Raw genomic sequence first — 9,213 nt, forward strand, 5'->3', positions numbered from 1 at the left:
ATATTTTTCGAATGACTTCCCTATTAAGCTCGTTACCCTATAGGTCTCGTTCTAGTCAAATTTTAGGCTTACGTTTGCGTTTGGTTTCGTTTTCCTAAGGCGGGCAAGAAGGGAACGGTGATGAAATCCGAACCCTTATCTTGTATGGCCAGTCCTTGCCCTTTACTAAGAAATTAAATCAGTCGCTTTCAAATCCTCAGCATATATGCAAACGAAGGAATACAGTAACTCGCTGACATGGAATTCGCGAGTGTTTCGACAAACTTACCTCCCGTACCAGACGGGGGATGAACTGTTGTAGTCGACTCGGGCCACGAGTCCTATGTCATGTACGAACACGAGGGGCCGAGGCGATATCGTAATCGTCGTCCTTCTCTGCAAACAATTGATATTTAAACTACCCTTCCGTAGGGTTTAAAAAAAATAAAAATAAATAAACCAAAGTCCACAGTCCACGGTCCAAAAATATAGTGCAAAAGAAAAGGAAAGTCGAAAAAAAATAAAAAAAAAACTCTAAAGAATAAAAACAAAATAAAATGTCTCTCTCTTTTTTTTTATTAATTTTTTCTTCTTCTTTTCTTTCACTCCTTTCGCTTTGCTTTTACTCCAAATCTTTAAGTATTCACCAAAAGCTTTGGCAAATTTTTCCTTCGCTCCAAATTCCAAAATCTATAAGGAAAAGACAAAAATCCAAAAACGTAAAGAAGAACAAATAAAATCCTAAAAAAAAAAATCTAAAAATTCTAGCCTAAAAACAAGTTCGCGTCGGCGGCGCCGAAAATTGATGGTTATTTTCAATGATGTTGTAGTAAGATGGTTCGTTCAAGACTTGTGAAAGCAGATTTTTTAGACTTAAATTTTATAAATGATAATAATAAACTCAAATAAAAAGGTGATGTGAATATTGTGGAGAGACTAGGGATAGGATTCCACCATTGGTCGATATTAGTGATTTAATAAAATAATAATTTCGCAACACAACCTTCAAATTGATTATAATAGTATTGCCTAGACATGTAGATTTTGAAAAGAATAGTTGTTAATCCAAGCATAGAATATCAAAACTCTAAAGCAAGCATATTTTATCAAGAGAAAATACACCTAACTAATCAAAATCATATAATCCATTTTTAGTTCAATGCAAAAATCATAATAGAATTGCTATAATTAATTTAAAATAAATATATATCACTTTTACTGAAACAACAGCTTCCTCCATAGCCGCAAGGATTGGGTTTATCTCTTCATCATGGAAACACACTCAAAAAGATAATTCATTGCTCAGAAGGTGCTTACAAGGATGATAATATGAGAGAAAATAATTAAAAACCGAGTTTGTAACAGTTATAAGTGTTACAAACCAACTTTTACAGAGAACGATATATGTGAACTGTCATTGATGTTGTAGCATCGACCCTCACCCCTCTGTCGTTGTCACTGTTGATAAACGACTATCTCTGTGCGTCAAAAGTTCTTCGTGTTCTTCATTGCACCAGCAGAAAACAATTTTCCTGCAAATTGATTTTCAACTCTGTTGAAGCTCTAAACTGCTCCCCTAACTCTCCGTCCTCGACTCTACTCCTTAGAAACAGTTTATATAGTCTTATGGTACCAAAATAATCTCTAAAAACTCCAAATATTCCCCATTGAATGCGATTATTCTTCAAGGCCAGATTAGGGAATAATTTTCATTTTTGGTTTCTCCACACGGTATTTTGAAGACAGCACACTCCAGTCATGCTCAAAAGACGTCTTAGAAGAATATCTCCATGCTCTGACTCGTGCAAATCGTGCAAATCTTCCAAGTCCCGAGAATATTCTCACGGGAAATATACCAGTCCTGAGTTCTTCGATTGGTGATTATCTAGTCAAATTGGATTGAATCCAACACCCATTTTGTTCCTGTGTTGACAATTATAACAAACTCGAGTGATTTCAGCCATTGAATCTCCCTAGAACTTCTTCAAATTCCCAACCCTAATTTTGTTCCAGTTTTCCCGCCATATTTCTAAATTCAAACGAAGAGGATGAAGTCCCATTAACCAGAATGGGGGTGCGAATAGAAGATGCACAACTGAGGTGCCCCTTAGTAATATAGGTGCCCCTTATCCAAAACTGGGGTCCGTTTAGCAGTTGTCATTCGGGGGTGTTCCGCATAATTTTTCGAGCCGATTTTTCCAAAAATACCCACAAACACACAAACACCAAAATAAGCACAAATCCGAGTACCAACAATACAGAAAATGGAGGACAACTTAGACATAAAAATGTGTCTATCACGTCTCTTTGAGAAATGGATGCGATTCATGATGAGCCAGGAATGTGTAAAAGTCAGTTTTACCAAGGCGCAGATCATTGATTCTGTCGCGGCTTCCGCAGTGCTTCAAATTAGGAAAGATATTCCAAGCTTGGTTGTTTTTATTTTCAGATGGTGTCCAGACACTCACACGTCCATATGCAGGTGGGGTGAAATGACTATCTCCTTAGAGAGCGTGGCAGTGTTGCTGAACCTTCCTGTAATAGGAAATCTCGATGTCAAATTGTCTGCAGATGAAGAAGAAATGCGCACCGCTCTGGTTGCGAAATAAAAAGGATTCGTTCGGAAAGAAAACGAGACGAGGTGCTTCTATGGCTGGTGGGTGTTTCAGTGGTTTCCCGATGAGTTGGAGCTGAATCAGGAGAATAGTACGCTTCATGTCGCGGCGTTCTTGGCTCTTTGGTTATCCAGAGATATTTTCGATGACGGCTCGGGTAAGAAGGAGATAAGACAGGAACTTATCAAGTTTTCCATAAAATTGGCAAAAGGTGTCGTTCTCCCTATTGGCGGATTTTTTATTGGTTCTCTGTACACACACTTGGATCAGCTGGTCGCGGACATGCGCGCTTCAAATGGTTACATGAAAGTGGATTCGTATATTCATGCCGCCTTTCTCCAAGCGTGGCTGTGGGAGCACTTCGAAAGGTATGCTCCAAAACCGTTGGCCGTACTTCCCAAGTCTTGGGGTGGCTCTAGGATACTGCGCTGGTCGAATAGGCGCCCAAAGATTGGTTCGAACCTGGTTGGATTCCTTGACAACTCCCACACGGTCAATTTTCGTCCATGGGCTCCGGTGCATGCGTCCATAACTCAGATCAGTACCTTTGCTCCTACTCCTGCTCCGAGCATGTCTTTATCTTCTGATAAAGAGGATATGGGTGTTGGAGAGATGGTGTTCATGCGAAGATGCATACCCGGTTATGTGTCGTCTTTCTTTCGAGGATCTTGCAAAGCAGTCTCTTACAATATCGATAAGGAGGCTTGTAATGGGTTTTGACCAAGGGGTCCCACTTGTTCGTCAGCCGGTTGTTCCAGAAGTCTCGTTGCCAACTGTTCTCGATGCTACTATTCTTGTGTCGGCTAAAAGTCTCCTTTTCCTGCTTGTGGAACGAAATCCATCAACAACCTCCAAATATAACATATTTTGGCAGGATGAGTTTGTCGTTTTCCATGGATTCGTGAATGATGTGGTAGAAAACCGTCACGGTAAGCCTTCTTCTGTGGTTTTAGAGGAGCATCCACTGCTGAGGGATCCTTCTTAGCGCAAGCGGAAATCCGTTAGCCCGAATGCAGATAGTCCCCAAGTGAAGGAGCAAGGATATAAAAGCCGTGCAGATGGTTCCCAGTTAGTTTCTACATCCCTACCGACTTTCAGTTCGTCCAATATGCGGGTACGTGTGATTTTCCTCTTGACTTTAGTTGGATCGTGTATATCCTTGTTTCTTTCCTGAGTATCCGTCTTTCTATGTTGCCTAGGGTCTTAGCAACGTGAATGCCTTTACCAAACTTGCAAGCAGTCAGAAAAAATTGTTTCTCGAGACGGAGGGTGGCGGTTCTGAGCCTATCCGTGGCGATGGGGAACCCGAGAAGGATGAAAGCTCAGAGTTCAGTGATGGTGAGAGTAGTTCTTCCGACAGCAGTGTTGAATCTTCCTCTATCCAGTCTGAAAGCGAATCAGTTAGTCTCCCGCATGTTTTTTTTTCTCTTTGGAAAATATCTAATCCGTGATGTCATAGGGGGAAACCGTTTCTGAAAATGGCCCTGAGATGGAGACTGGTGGTGATACAGCTTTGTCTCCAATTGTGGTAGCCGCACCGGGCGACCTTGGAATGGATGTTGATCGATATGAAAACTTCGTTGTGACTCAGACAATGGAGAGTACTCCAGTGGCCACAGGTGCAATTTTCGTTAGGAATCCCTTGTCGGTTGTTGATGTAGACGCGGGCGCCACTTTTAACCCTCCATACCTAGTTCTTTATCCGGATCATGTGTTGATTGGGGGATTTAGCGTGTCAGTCAAACATGAGGCGCTATACACCAAGATATGGGAAAGCTACGGACATATTGCCACAAACCAAGAAGGTTACTAGTCGATTTGCGTTGGTTAAGCCTGTGGACGAAGCTTTTTCTTCGATTGACGACGTGTGCAACATGACCGGTAATACTTTTTCTGAGGATGTAATCTCTAGATGGAGGTTCCATCGTGACATGTGTGTAAAATTCGAGTTCAATGTTCCTTGGTTCGTTGAAGGTTTCTCTGAGGTTTAAAAGTTGCTGCTTGAAACAGCCGAAGGTCAATCTGCGGATATGGTAAAGAACCAGGAAGCGGAAGTCGAAAAATTGTACAGGAAGCTGAAGATGACGAGGGCGTCTCACCAAGTCCTAGCTCTAAGTATACATGGAATGGCAGTAAGTTCACACTGGCTCCTAAGTCAAGTAAATATTTTTCTACCCGGAAGTTACCTATTGTGCAAGCAATGGTAGGAGAACCTGGGTCTTTGTACTTTGGAGTTGTGGTGTTCTGAATGATTGAACTTACGTGACTAGCTAAAAAGGATTTCTTATGGACGCTAAGTTTTCTCTTTCGCGTACACATATCCTTAAGGAACTTGGCATAAGCAGGAATTTGCCTAATTGCATCTAATAAGGGAAGGTTTATGGTAACTTGCTTAAAAACCTCCACTATGTCATTAAAGTTCGATTCCTTCTTTGTTGGTACTAATAGCTGAGGAAATGGGGCTCTAGGACTAAAATCAGACCTTTCAGGAACCGAATTCACATTATCAGAAACTTTATCAGTCTCTTCAGCTACTGGTCCTGAGAGGTGAGATCCTGAGGGGTGAACTACAATATGTTCACTATCGGGCATGGTTACCTTATTGTCTACAACTCTACCACTTCTAAGGGTTCTAACAGCATTCAATTGATTCGATGGTTTTGCACCTAATTCATGAACTCCTCTAGGGTTGGGTTGTGTTTGACTAGGAAACTTACCTTTTTCTCTCAAAGAATCACTTATCGTACCAACCTGGGTTTTTAACTCGGAAATAGCCTGACTATTTTCTTGTCCAATCCTGTTACTAGCTTGTAGACTCTGTTCTACGGATAACTGAAATTATGCAGTTTGCTGAGTTAACAAGGCGAGAGATTCCTCTAAACTTAAGATTTTCTTATCAGAATGATTCTGAAACTGAGTTAGTCCTGAGGGATTCTTAGTATAGCCAAAACCTGGGGGAGCATTAGAATTACTAAACTGACCTTGACTTTGGCCCTTAAACCACGAAAGGTTCGGATGGTTTCTCCAACCAGAATTATAGGTTTCTAAATATGGGTCAATCTTTTGACGGTTATCAAATCTAGTGTTCTTATAAAGAGCATTGGCCTGCTCTTCAATATTCTGTCCTTCCCAAGAAGGCTCCACTCTACCACTAGTCTGGCCCACTTCTAAGGCTTTTAACCTTTTTGCTATAGCAGCAATTTTGGCATCTGATTCATAGCCTCCTTCTACCCTATTAATGTTTCCTCTACTTAAAAGAATTCTTTTCTGGGGTGCCCTACTATTTTCCCATTACTGGGTTTTTTCGGCGATTTCATTAAAAAATTCCATCGCCGCATCAACAGTTTGGTTTTCAAATCCACCAGTGCATAGAGACTCAACCATGGTCGTTGTGGAATAATCTAAACCCTCATAAAGGATCTGAACTAGCCTAACCTTTTCTAAACCATGATGAGGACACTGGGATAATAAATCATTGAACCTTTCCAAATACCCATATAAAGATTCTCCCTCTTGTTGTGAAAATGTGCATATTTGCGTCCTAATAGACGATGTTTTGTGCCTAGGGAAAAACTTATTAAAAAAGGCAGATGTAAGTTGTTCATATGTCTCAATTGAATCAGAGTCCAAACTATACAGCCACGACTTGGCCTTATCTTTCAGGGAAAATGGGAATAACCTAAGTTTCAAAGCATCATCATCTAAGCCTCTAATTCTTAGAGTACTACAAATTTCCTCAAAATCCCTAATATGGTAATAAGGATTTTCATTTTCTTTCCCTAAAAAGATTGGGAGCATCTGTAAGGTCCCGGGTTTCAGTTCATAGGGTGCCTCCGTTTCAGCTAACTTAATACACGAAGGACGGGTTGTCCTAGTTGGATTCAACAAAGCTTTCAAAGTTTCCATTTCTGGCGCTATCGGAGCAACAGGGATTTTCTCCTCAGTCAAAGAACGTTCAAAAACAGACTCTTCAAAAGCCGGACTTTCTAGATTAAGGTAATCTAGACGTTTCGAACTAAAGGTTTCTCTTTAACAAATCTACCTAGTGCGTCTGTTTTACGTTCAGGCATACAATATAATTTTCTAAATTGGAAGGGTAAGCAAACACAAATCAAGGCCGACTCAACCAAATCAAACCTATTGATTTCTAGCAAACAAAAAGCATGATGGATCCACTTAGATTGTTTCTAGACCAGCTTCTAATCCTTCGAACGGGAATTCGTTACAATTTAAGCAAACACCTCTGAAATCAATCCGAGTTAACGTAAGTTGAATAGAGGCGAGGGAAGCTCGGTGGATCTTTGATACCCAAGGCCTCACCGGTATTACAAGGCGGCGCAGTCACGCATTCAACTTACAGAAACCGTCAAGAACTTCGAAGTATGCTTAAAAGAGTAACCAATATTTTTCGAATGACTTTCCTGTTAAGCTCGTTACTCTATCGGTCTCATTCTAGTCAAAATTTTAGGCTTAGGTTCGCGTAGGTTACGTGTTCCTAAAGCGGTCAAGAAGAGAACGGTGATGAAATCCGAACCCTTATCTTGTATGGCTAGGCCTTGCCCTTTACTAGAAAAATAAATGTCCGTATTCAGTCCTCAACATATATGCATACGAAGGAGTCCAATAACTCGCTGACAGGGGATTCGCGAGTGTTTAGAATCTTACCTCCCGTTCCAGACGGGGGATGAATAGGTTATAGTCGACTCGGGCCACTGACTCCGATGTCTAGTGTACGAACCCAAGGTGCAAAGACAATATCGTAATTTTCCTCCTTCTCTGCAAACAGTTTATATTTAAAGTACCCTTCCGTAGGGTAATAAAAAAAATAATGTCCCAAAGTCCAAAAGTCCAAAAAAATAAATAAAAATTACAAAAATAATAAACCCTAATACAATTTTTTTTTAAATAAAATAAACAAACCCTAAACTAAAATTGTCTAAAATAAAATTGTCTTCTTTTCTGTTCTTTTTGCTTTAATCTTTAGCTCCAAATTTTTATGAAATCACCAAACTCCTTGGCTCAATTTTCTTTATGATCCAGAACCTGTAGACATAAGATAAACACCCAAAATCATAAAAAGGGACAAAAATAATAAAAAATAATAAAAAATAAATAAATCTAAAACCCTAAAAACAAGTCCGCGTCGGCGGCGCCAAAAATTGATGTGATTTGTAGATAGTGGTAAAAGTGGTTCGATTCTCAGACTTGTGAAGGATATTAATTAGACTTAAATTCTAATACTAAAATAGAAAACTCACTAAAAATTATAGCAAACTCAATTAAAGATGATATCAATACTAAAAGAAACACTGAGGCTAAGATTCCACTATTTTCCAAATTCAAAATGATTAAATCAATACTTATATTTGTGCAATTTTCTTGTTTAATTTGATTCTAAAATATTGCAACAAGTAGATTTTCAAAAGTAATAATTGTAAATACCAAGTATGAAGCATCAAAAGTCTTAAAACTAAGCATACTCCATCAAAATAGATCACAATCACTCAAATAAAAATCATATTCAATAATAGTTCAAGGCGAATAATCATATAATTATTGCAAATAAAAAGATAAAATAGAATATACCACTTTTTGTTGGAAAAATAGCTTCCTCTATCGCCTCAGCAATGGGGTTTAGCTCCTCATATTAATCATGATCTCAAAATACGTGTTTGTTGCTCAAAAGATGATTAAAAGAGTGAAAAGTAATAACACAGATTTTTTGCAACAGTGTATTGGTGTTGCAAAACAGCTGTTACAATGGAACTGTTACAGAAAAATTGTTGCTTTGTCGCTGATTTTAAGACCCTAGAATAAGACTGCCCTGAACATCTTAATGTTCTTCAGCTGCTAAACAACGACACTTTTCTGCGACTGTCTACCGAGCGTCAATGTTCTTCGCGTTCTTCTTCTTCTTCAGCAGCAGCAGAAACAGAGTTTGGTAAAGCTCTGATTTCTTCTTCTCTGGCTCTCCTTAGGTTCCCAAACTCTCGACACCTCTTCTATATGACCGAAGACATCTATTTATATCAAAAATACCGATTAAATCTTTACCAAATCTTCCAAAATCTCTTTCCTTCTCTTCACGGCCAAGTTGTGACAATTTCTTGTTTTAGGATTTCTACGCGTTTCTTAGCTTTCCTTTTTATTCTAAACTCTTCCTTAGATAGATACAAATCTTTGGGAAGGTTTACATCGCTTTAATCTCTCTAAAATTCCCTAAAACAGGTCACACACGTGACTTTCCATATTTTCTTGTTGTGAGAAAAATCCGTCGATTGAGCTCATTCTAATCTATTTAAACACCCATATCAGATTCCTAGACCCATAAGGAGTCTATCCTATGAAAATCAGAGGTTTAATCGATCTCAAACTCCTTCAAATCACGATTGCCAAAACTGCACTTTTTTCCCGCCAAAAACCTGATTTTTGAATGTTGAAGATGGTTGCCCCTTATCCAGAGTAGGGGTGCGATTAGCAACTGCCTGGAAATGGGATGCCCCTTAGTAATTAGGTTACCCCTTATCCAAAGTGAGAGTCCGAATAGCAAATGTCCTCCAGGTGCTTTCCGATAACTTTTCGAGCCAATTTTTTCCAAAAATGTTTATTGGCAAAAAAT

General features: G+C 39.3%; 1 pseudogene; it reads left to right on the forward strand.

The window, feature by feature from the left end:
- The first annotated feature begins 6,036 nt into the window (after positions 1-6,036).
- Positions 6,037-6,136, forward strand: LOC113354585 (annotated as a pseudogene).
- The last annotated feature ends 3,077 nt before the right edge of the window (positions 6,137-9,213 follow it).

Source organism: Papaver somniferum, chromosome 2 (genome assembly GCF_003573695.1).
Source record: "Papaver somniferum cultivar HN1 chromosome 2, ASM357369v1, whole genome shotgun sequence".
NCBI classification, from domain to species: Eukaryota; Viridiplantae; Streptophyta; class Magnoliopsida; order Ranunculales; family Papaveraceae; genus Papaver; species Papaver somniferum.